Source organism: Anastrepha obliqua, chromosome 5 (assembly GCF_027943255.1).
Source record: "Anastrepha obliqua isolate idAnaObli1 chromosome 5, idAnaObli1_1.0, whole genome shotgun sequence".
Taxonomy (NCBI): domain Eukaryota; kingdom Metazoa; phylum Arthropoda; class Insecta; order Diptera; family Tephritidae; genus Anastrepha; species Anastrepha obliqua.
Genome location: NC_072896.1, coordinates 70,938,802 through 70,950,706, shown reverse-complemented (window position 1 = coordinate 70,950,706; position 11,905 = coordinate 70,938,802).

Genomic DNA, 11,905 nt, shown 5'->3' with positions numbered 1-11,905 from the left:
AACAGTGTTTGCCGGGCTCATTTTCTGAGTTTGGCCACTACTGAGCCTCTGGCAGCACTACACTGTATCTCTTTTCAGGTATGACTCTTGATGGCATGGGGTCAAGGGGAATGGAGAGAATCGCTGGATCGAAGTCCATGCATTCTCTGTTTTCCAATGCCGGACAGGGGCCGTACCAGTTTCCATTGTGTTTCAGCCTGCAGATGGCCTGCAAGGTCTCTCCTTGGATGAAAGCATCAAGTGGGGGTAAACCAATCACAGCATGTAATGCCGGGCCTGAAGTAGTCGGAAAAGGCAACAGATGGCCACAGTGCGTTGTAGTCTCGATAAGGTCCTCCTGACTCCCACGTGAGAGAGTCTACTCATCCAGATCACTGATGCATAGGTGATAATAGGTCTTATCATAGCCGTGGAGATCCATGGAGAAATACCCCACGTTTTCCCAAAGACACCTTTGCACTGCCAGAAAGCTGTCAGCGCTTTGGATGCCTTTGATTCAACGTGTGACTTCCAAAGAAGTTTACTTTCAAGGATTACTCCAAGATATTTGATTTCTTTGGATAGCTGGATTGTGACTCCTTTTATCTTAGGCAGAACGAGTCCATCAAGCTTCCTTCTTCTGGTGAAGAGGGCAACAATACCAGTCTTGGTGGGATCTGCCGATAGCCCATTCGCACAGCCCCAAGTGTCCATCACATCCAGAGTTTTCTGCACTTTTCTACAGATATTCATAAGCGAAGGGCCCGTTATCAGACAGGCAACATCATCCGCATATGCTTGTGCGTAGACTTCCGAGTCATTAAAGTGATGAGTAGGGGATTGATTACAATAGAGACAGCACACGCCTTGGGAGCAACCTCTGTTAACCCCAGATGACACCAGCAGATCTTCCTCTGCTCATACCGAAACCATTCTTTGGGCCAGCATAGAACGAATTCAATTCACTAGCAGCCGGTCTACGCCGTGCCTACTAGCAAATTTTTTTATATATAATACATTAAAAATTTTTGCAGTTATTATAGAAAAAACGTAATTTATAAGTGTACTCAGAATTTTTTTTTTTCAACCACCAAAAAGTCAAATTGTCCGAAAAACTAATACTTCAATCATTACTATTTACTAACAAAAATAAGGCCTATTTTGAACTTTGTTCCCAAAAAATTAGCTCAGAATAACTCCAGTGAAATTTTTAGTTCCGAAAGTTTTCTTCATAAACCTTCAGAATGAAAAAAAGCAATTCGATTTTACCAGAAATTAAGTGCTTTGTGTTTAAAAGTCAGGACGCTCTTTTGGAGGAGAGTTATGTAAGTAGAGATAATCGATTACTTTTGAAATCAAGTAGTAAATTTCGTTGTCGGTCGTATATATCGAGTATTTTAGCGCAGTGAAATGACCTCTGGTAGCTAGTGATTTTGCAGATGTGGAATTATACAGTAGTCCAGAGAGAGGGCATGACCCTGAAAGTTCTTTTCTTTTATCCTTCTTCATTGAAATGTTTGCTGTGGAAACATTTTCTTGTAATAAATTAATGTTTCTACTTCAAGGCATGACTCTAGAAAGCCAGGTTTTAATCATTTTATAATCCGTCGCTAGTGAAAGTAGAGGTAAATGTACACATTAAGATGGGCAAATTTTTTCGATCTATATAAAAGTATAAGAAAAAATTTATCAAAATTACATAAAATTATAGGAAAAATTCAACTGGGACAAAGCTGTAAAGTTACTTTTGAGCTCCACAAGTTTTAAGAAAACCTATATTTAATTAATGCGAAGTTAATATGAAGATTAATATTTGCTAGAGTATTTTGCATGTTATTTATTGTAATGAAAAAATGTATTTACATAGACATTTTTTGGTATCGTAGAGCCATTTTGGGATTCTATAAATAAAAAATACGTATTAAGAATATTTTTTTTTGGAATACGTGCTTCACATGAAAGAAAATTCTGAACATCGTATGTAAAAAAAAATTGTCGAAAATCAGCGCTATTTTAATCGATTGTACACTTAAACTTGTGTTAAAATTGAATGAGCTACAAAACTGCATACCCAAAAGTTTTCTAAAAATCTTGCTTAAATTGTCTATTCTTATGATAATTTTTTTGAAATTTGTTATATTGTTGGGAATTTCGTATACAGTTTGGACCCAATTTTGGTTCTTCAGTGAACTATATTTACTATCAAATAAAATGCGGTTGTAAATAAAATAGTAAAGTGCGTATCTACAAAATATGCATCAGACCCATTATGACTTATGGTGTGGAAATATGAGTGGATGCCCTTACAAAGCAGTGCATTATGAACACCTCGGATATGCAGACTTCACAATGTATGAGTATATAGCGCTACTCCAGACTTGACCACCAAAGGAACAACGATATAAGACGCATATGTGAAATTGAAGCCGTAACAAAACGAAATAGAAAACGCCAAGCACGTCAAAAGAATGCCCAAAGCATGACTCGTGAAATCAGCCGTATTGGCCATGTGCCAGTACAACTAAACCCATAGGAAGGCCTTCTTCTAGGCATGCATGTTGGACATCAGTATCAAGATCCGAGTAATAATAGCGGCTCTATTATAAAATTTATTTATTTATTGTACATTTGATTTGTTGTAAGATTTACATATAGTTAATCTTATATTATTAAATGTTGTTTTTAAAGACGACATAGTTCTAAATAAAATATAAGGAAAAAGTGTTAACGAAAATAAAATTTGGAGAAAAAGAAATTCATTATTTTCTCGGTAGATGGCTGTAGTGATCGATATCTCGTAAAGTAACAATGGAAATCAAGAAAGAGAAAATTCGGTACATTTTACAGTTTTCCGCTGGTAAAGGCGAAAATGCAAGCAAGGCCGCTAAAATTGTGGATGGTGCCGATACTGTAACAGCTGATTACGTGGAATTTTTGTTTTGTCGATTCCATTCAGGCATTTTTGGTGTTAAAGTTGCATCCCGCAAAGGCAGGCTCGTCGTCGAAAATGTCGATAAAATCACAGAACTAATCGAAGTTGGCCAGTGTGTTAGTAGTCCTCGCATCGCCCAGGAGCTAATTATCGCCCATAAAAGAGTTTTAAGCCGTTTGCGCATAAATTGTGCGCTAAAATAATGAATAAATTCTTTTCTCCTAAGCTAATATCTCGAAAAAATTTATTAACCCAAAACTTGAGTTCGGCGACCAAATTTTAATTTAATATGCAAATTTCATTAAGATATCTGATAAAAAAATTCCTTGAGTCAATATGGGTTAAGGCAGGATATTTACGGTAGGATACCATGCGATTTATGTAGACATCGATGTAGGTAGAAAGACGGTGTACTTTCCTTTTCGCCCTATTTATTTCTATTCATAGTAAGTAGGTTATATATATATGTATATAATTGGCGCGTACAACCTTTTTGGGTGTTTGGCCGAGCTCCTCCTCCTATTTGTGATGTGCGTCTTGATGTTGTTCCACAATGGAGGGACCTACAGTTTCAAGCCGACTCCGAACGGCAGATATTTTTTATGAGGAGCTTTTTCATGGCTGAAATACACTCGGAGGTTTGCCATTGCCTACCGAGGGGCGACCGCTATTAGAAAAATGTGTTTCTTAATTTTGGTGTTTCACCGAGATTCAAACCTACGCTCTCTCTGTGAATTCCGAATGGTAATCACGCACCAACCCATTCGGCTACGGCGGCCGCCTAGCAGGTTATGTCAATAATATTTCTATTGAGACTCGTTTTGCGCTTTTCCAATATTCTAAAAATAAAGTCAAAAAAGAATGCAAATATTCGTTGAGTGCAAGGCCGCTAGACAACTAGTGTGATGGTAATAGTGAAAGGCGAGCCTTTCTGCTGCAAAGCCTATGGCATTCTTATTTGCCACTTGGACAAAGAAGCGCAAAACTGAGCTCTTTGACGAAATTTTTTTTCATGAAACAAACCCGATCTTTTTCGCCTATTTTGAATGCTTAGACAAACATTTTTTTATGGCTTAAGTAAAATTTTCTAAAAAACACTAATCTATGCACTATTAAAGTTTTTCTAAAATGTATACTAAATCAACTTTGTGTACTCTTGTTTCCTAGTGTAAGTATTTTTTCCAATTTTGGTGGGTGCTCATTGCAATTATTGCTCCACAGCTATGTGAAACATTTTCCTTGGTTCGCACATTTGAGCTTCTTGTGGTAAAATAATGCAACATCCTGCATCCTGTACATACACACACACACGCGAAGAGCGAACAAGCAATAAAAAAATCACAAAAAAACACAAAAAAACACGTAACAGCTAAAAACAAAATAATAAAAATAGAAAGTCTTCAACAAAAAAAAGCGAAATCGGCAGTAACAAAAAATTTGCTATTTGCTATGAATTCCATTTATTTTACTTGATTGTTTTGCTTTCAAATGGAAAGAACTGTGCACACTCCTCGAGCCAAATGGGTAACGGTAATTTATCACCGCTTTGACTTTTCTTTCGCCTGCTCCCTATGTACTTATGCACTTGCTCACTTAAGTGTACTTGGCTGAGAAAAACATACGTACTTAATGGCACTTCCGTTGATTTGGGTCATAAACTTAAGAAATTTAAACAATTTGATTTCAAAGAATTTTTATTTGTGCATTGAAATTATACTTCGAAAAAATCCATTATTTGGTGGTATTAAGTGGTTTGGGTTAGCCGTGAATTAGATGGAAAAAGCACAATTAATTATTTGCCAATGTTTCTCGGCATACCGCAAAGTTTCAAGTTTTCCACATTTTTATTGAAAATACTCCCAGCAGTCCAAAATGAGCCAGAACAAGGATCTATTGGTATTATTATTTATTTTTGTTGTTTACGGAACAATGAAGCAACAATTTGTATTAACTCAGCGGCATTAAACAATTACCTTTGCAGTGCACGGTGCAAAAAAATAAAATAAAAAAGTTATCAACTTTTGAAAAAGGAATAAAAAGTTTGTTTCATATATTCGAGAGTTATTTATTCTTGTTTACTTGCTTTGCGGCTTAGCTAAGCCAAGAAAATATTCAAGTAGCAAAACTTCAAGAAAATTAATAAACTAACAGCTGATGCCGGTGTCTGTGCTTGGGTATATTCTTTGTCTCACTGTCTCGGACTGCAGTCTTTGTGATCAGCGAAGAGATACCCGTCGCCTTGGAACGCCTGGAATGAACGGATGCGTGGGACTCCAAGAAGAAAGATGTCATCACTAGTGCCGCGGAACGGAGATGCCATCAGTAGGCAAATGAGTCCAAAGGAATTTCGGGGAAGTGAACTACTTTAGAACTCAGTTCCTCCTGGGCCAAGGAGATACCTATACCGCATGGGTAAGGTAAGCGATCCCAAGTGCATATACTGCGAAGCGCCGGCCGATGACGCTGAACACACGTTTTGTTTATTTGTGACGGATGGCTCGCGGAAAGAGATGCTCTGAGGAAGCAGTACACGAGATTTTAACTAAACTAAACTCAACTAAAGATTTTTTCTTTATTTGTATTAATTGTATTAATTGAGTTAAAATCACTTACGCTAGATTAGATGATTACTTCGAAGTTTTTTATTATAGCTCTTTCACAAATGTTCAAAATTTGTATATCTACAGTAAGCAATGAAATGTAGCTTCCATTCACTTAAGTTTTCAAAATACCAGTTGCGGAATTATATTCGGAATATTTTCCTCTGAGACCATTACAAATTACCAAATTTCGTACCAATTTTATTTTACCTTTTTTGCTTTAATTTCTTGATGGTATCTAAGTCAGACCACTATACAGACCAGCTGAAAAACGTCACATTATTTCTTCGAAACCATCCATTTGCTGACTTCGATGTATGTTTTCCCCATTTACTTATGCAAGTTGATGTGTCACCTCTCAAAGCGGTAAATTCCCTTCATGTATCGCATATGGCCTGTATTGGTCTGCTATTCCACTGTATGAGAAAGTTCCTGTTATCATTATATTTTCATTTCCCCATATTTCACACACTTAACGGTGTACTGAGTGAGGAACTCGGTTTTGGGGATCCTTGAACAGAAAAATTGTTTTGGTGGCAGTGAAATAAATTCACTTTCACTTCATCCGCCTGAAGTTCAAGATACATATCCTAAATCATCTCTGATAAACTATACCAAGCCTTCTACACCGGTATTTTTCACTCATTTTAGGTAAGTTTTGCAAAAATGCTACCCGGAATTGCTCCTTCAAATTTCTTTGAACTGAACCAAAGATCCATGAAAGTCGAGTGGAAATTTAAAATTTAATGTGAATGTTAGCATTGCTCTAAATTGGCTTTCATTTGGAAGATGATCAAATTTAACCCCGTACAGCTCTATTGATGGCTGAAATCCAATCTGCAAGTTGCTCTGAAGGTACCATCTCTAACCCTATAACATACCATTTACCTACTTTCCCTCTTTCTTATTACAAGTTGATGTATCAAGAAATCATATCAAGTTCTGCTGATTTTTCAGAAGAAGGAAAGCCAAAGGAAGAAAGGAACAGAGTTTTTTTCACTAATTTAAGGGTGGGATTTGCTTGACAAGCCAAGTCATCGAATTGCCGCTCTCTCCTTTCGTATGAAGCCAAAATAATAGTCCTCATTTTAAACTACTTAGTCTGAAATGCTTAGGTTAAGTAGAATTAATATCGCACTTAGATTAGCTCTAGAATTGCTTATAATGCTCCACTTATGTTATTATGTCAGAGCTTTGCACAGTTAAATTAAAGCTAACCACTTGTATCTATCCTTCTGAGTTGTCTGAGTCTGAGCTTGTTTTTGTAATGAATTCTTTTTGCGTGTGCCACCAAGAAGCTATGCTCGAACAGCAGTCCCACAGGAAATTTGCAAATTATATTTTTTAGGAAGTATACTGTGGTCAAGCTTCTTCAGTGTACTTCAGCAACTATACACCTTGACATTCACTTCCACGCCGTGACCACTGGTTGCTACAGTTCATCTGATTGTCAGATTAAAGCGAAAATTCCAAAGTCATTGCCAGTAGATTGTTAGAAGTTATCGACAAAAGAAGTTGGCGAATGCATGTATCTTCTTTTTACAGAAATCAGCAAACTTATAATCATTTCGAGCCCATAATTATCTTATAGTTGCAATAAAAGTGCGAATTTTAATAATTCAATATCAGTGGCTTGGCTAAACAAGCATCCTTCAGACTGCTATACCTGGCCTTTGTGCTTTAGCGTATATCGAAAAGCTGTCTTCAGTTTCTTATTTCTTACGCCAAATTACGCAGACAAATTATGGACTATTATATCAGAGCTGCTTTGCCTTAAGCGTAAAAGCATTAAATTATCTTCTGATAAACAGTTCAGCGAAGAATATTAGGCCTATTCCTTGTAAGCAATTGCCTCGTTGTTTCTGTCACACTCTTGCTTGTTTGAAGAAACTCTTTAGTTATTAACCATTGAGCAATTCAGTCATAGAATTTTTTCGATTGGAATTCACCGAGTTTTGTCAGCGCTTTAAACTCATTCATTTTCACTTTGCTATTGCTTTAACCTTTAATTAAAAAACGGAACAAATTTAATATACGCATCTAATAAAAGCACAATGAGAAGAAAAAACCTGAAAAATCAGAATAAATAAAAAGGAAGCACGTGTAATACATAGAGACGAGATATGAACTATAAAAAATATTCGCTTGAAACTTAGAGAAGTGCAAAATATATGAATGAAAGAAGAAGTATTTGCCGACGCCATTTCTTCATGTTTTCGTTTTTTTATACAATTTTGTCACAGTTTTTATTACAAATTTAACACCAGCTACTTATCCAACGCAATGGATACGAAGTAAAGTGACGGTGCAGTTGGGCGGGTAGCGGTTTAAGCATAGCAGGCGACACTGAGTGCTTGAAGCGGAAAACAAACAATGGCAAACAATAATATTTCCACTCTTTCACTTCCACTTCAGCCAACACACAAAGCAGGATTTTTTTCCCAGACACGTCCTACTCATTTTCAAGTAAAGGCTTTCATCCTAGATTGACCCAGTTTTAGCTAGATTGCATTGCGTTGCAGTGCAGCTATTGTAGTCGACGACAGGCGGTATATCATGAATAAAGTGAACGGAAAAAATGCACAACAACTACAATAAACAAGTGAAAGGAATGGCTAAAGCAATGACTAAGCTTGTAAAAAACCCACGCGCATGCGAGCTGTCTAAGCGCAAGGACATCCAACAGCTGGGTGAGTGACTAGCTAACTAACTAACGAACTGGCGGACTAGGTGACTGCCCAGCTGACATGCATACAAAGCAAATAGTCGACTGGAATGCTGTCGGGCGTCCAATTGCATCAGTGACATCACCTCGTCGGTGTCCTCATCAGCAGCGTCATCAACAGCAGCAGGAACTCACACAACACTCAGAAGGTGACGCCGAACTGCGAGACAGGCATTACAGCCGGTGACTGGCATGAATTGGAGTGAAGCAGGTGGCAGACGACAACCACAATGGCATGTGTGAGGAATTGACAATGGCACAAAACATGACACATGATTGTGCATAGCTAGTGAATGTAGTGCAAGTGAGTGGAAGGATATGGGATAAAAGAAAAAAAAAAAAAAAAGAAAAATACAACACAACTTTGAAGCTACATATAAAAGTAAAAATATCGAGACATAAATAGAAAAAAGAAGTACAGGAAAAACTTTAAGTAAAACTAAGTAAAAAAGCAAAAATAAGAAAGAGTTCTAAAAAAGCAAGGAAATTGTAACAGTTTATAAAACTGCTGATGGCCTGTGGAGAGGAGACTGCAGCAGCAACAACTTTCGAACAGGCGAAAAGACGTTGTGTAGCGGCAGTTAGGATCAGTGGATAAACCGTCAGACTGTCACAAAGGAAATATGCAAGACAGAGTACACAAATAACAAAAAGCTAACACAGCGAGAGCAAGTGAAATATTTCCAAAACTTTTTTGTGAAAATCAAGCAAAATTTTCATTTTCCATTTGGATTAAAAAATTCAGGTAGACTACTTGTCAGTCATTAGTAGTTCTCTGGCCCAAATAAGTACAGTATTGGTCAAAACTTATTGTACCGATGCTTGTGAATGACATTATTATAATATTATATATGTGCCCAAAAATATTATTTTAACCCTCTAGTGCATACTTTTTTAATTTTTAATTTAAAAATTATCTTCGCTTAATTCAGCGTCAGAGATTACGAATCCGACATCGCTTTTGATATTTCACCTACAGTTTTGCCAAAAATTAGGAAAAGAAATTTTTACCAAAAGGCACTGCCATGCAGTTAAGGTATCATTGTACCGTATCAAAATAAGTATACATATTTTCGTTTTTGATCGATCAGTTATATTTTTGTTATTAATTTTTTTTAATAATTTAATTCGTTTGTATCTTTGCCTGAATTAAGATGTATATTAGATATATAAATACATATATTTATAAATATATATATGTATATATAATTATATATGATTGGTTTGACTTACTTATGTATGTATGCACTTGTATTTGAATTAGTTATTTCTTGGTATGAAATTCTTTGAAACAGTTCGTTGTGGATGGATTACATAATGAATAGCCAGTTTTCAATTCATGATACGATTGGCGCGAATTGTTCCTAAGCTATGGATACCCCTGCTTTCCAGATAAAGTACTAAGCCCAGCGACGTGTAAAAATTGTCAAAATAAAGTATGTGGTTTGCAAATTCGGGGATGTTTTTTGATAACCTTACAACCACATTCGATGAGGCGCCTAAATCTGGACCTTCTTCCTCCATTTTATTATCGCCAGCACCGGAATATAATTCAAACTGATATGAAAACCCACTAGTATCACATAAAACAAATAGTTTAAACCCCCATTTATGTGGCTTATTAGGCATATATTGCCTAATGCTTGTTTTCGTCATTTTGGTTGTGCACATTTGTTCGTCAACGCATAATCTTTGAGGCATTGGAATAGAAGAAAACTTTATATTGAATTGATCAATGACCCTTCTCACGTTATAAATGACGTCATAATCCTCGGAGCTTTTTTCCGGTCGTTGTGCATTATCAGCGAAGTGTATGAATCTATTTATCTCCTCGAAACGGCTTACAGGCAATTCGTTGTGCATTGTCAGCGAAGTGTATGAATCTATTTATCTCCTCGAAACGGCTTACAGGCATTGTTGTACGAATAGCCTCAAAACCATGTCGGCCCCAATATGACCGAACACTTGGATATTTATAAACTGACATAAAAATAAGTATTCCAATAAAGCGCCGAATATCATTAGCCGTACATGCAAAAGATGTATCTATCTGTTTCTGCCTCGCGTATAAGTTCGTTTCATTTACAATAGTAGAAAAAAAATGTTCATCAGCAAAGTAGCAAAAACACATATATGGAGTAGTTAATTGTACGAAACCAGACATATCCGGGCATTGGAATTTGATTTGATCTTCATGAACTTTCATACTTTTCTTTTTCCACACTATTTTGCTTATTTCCTCATCCTTCTGTCGCATCTGGACAACATTTACATCAAATCTCCTGAATATATAACTACTGACCCCTGCGCACGTCTTAGGCCTTTTTGGAGGAGCTGGTGGTGTACTGTCACCATGTAGGCGTAACCAAAGTTAAATTTAGATCTGATACACTGTTAGTTGATACCGTCATCTATATCTTCATCATCCGTTGAGACCACGTCATCACTGCCTTCCTCATCTATAACATCAATAGTGTCCAGAAACTCCTGAATTTCTTTTTCAGTCAAACTTGAAACCTTGTTTTGCATTTTTTCTTTCCAACCATTCATTTTAACTTTAAAATTTTCAAAAGAGAGAAGTTCGTTACAAAAGAGTATTCACATGGTAAATGCATGCTGGTGCCTTTAGGCATTGAAACTTTGAAAAGTCACCCTAATGAAGTATACATAAAGCTAACACTTTTGACAACTGAATATCATTGAAAATAAATGAAATAACTTACCTGAATTTTTTTATCACTTTCTTTATATAAATTACCAGCGAACAAATACTTAAAAGTTTACACTTTTCACACAACTATTTTATGCATGCTCAATACTCAGTTTCTCGCGGACAACTGCCATTCATTATATAATGGCAAGTGAAGTAAAAACTTTGCATATCAAAAAAGAGTCATAAAATTGTATAAAATATGCCCGTTTAACTTTTAAAATAAAAAAGTTACATAATAATTCAAAATTCTGTTGCAAAGCAAGCACTGCCTAAAGGCATTGTTATGCACTAGAGGGTTAAATGTTATAAATTTAGTACGAGTATTAGGGAGGGCAAGCCTTGTTAGAGAAAATATGCCATCACCGTCAAAATAAAGCGTCCATCAAATATTGATATGTTTTGACTATTTATTTATTTGTTTTCAATTATTTTCAAATATTCTTTCAATTTCAATTATTTCTTTTTTTATAAATATATAGCTCAACAACTAGCATAGAAAACAAAGTTTCGAACTTTGCATAGAATTTGTAAAAATTTGGCAAATTTTCATCAAAATTTCAAACTTTTTACTAAGAATTTTTAGAAAAATTTTTGATATACAATTTTCTAAATTATTTTGATATAATAAAGCTCAAGTTTCAAGTGGTTCAAAGATTGCTTTGATTTGTGACAATTTTTTCTGCTAACGATGTTAGGTGTTTTCTGCTATATAAAAAATGTGGAATAGGTGTTAAATTTAGAAATGCACAAGATCGCGTCCAAAATATAAATTTCAAACTCAGAGTCATTTTTGATCTACTTGAAACTTGCACTTTATTGTCACAAAATCTAATGATCTATAAAATTGTTTACCTGAAATTTGTCTAAAAATTGTGATGTGCCTCTTATCTGTACATATTTAAATAAAAATACCTCCTTTGGGAGAGTTGGATGAATATTCATGAATACTGATATGT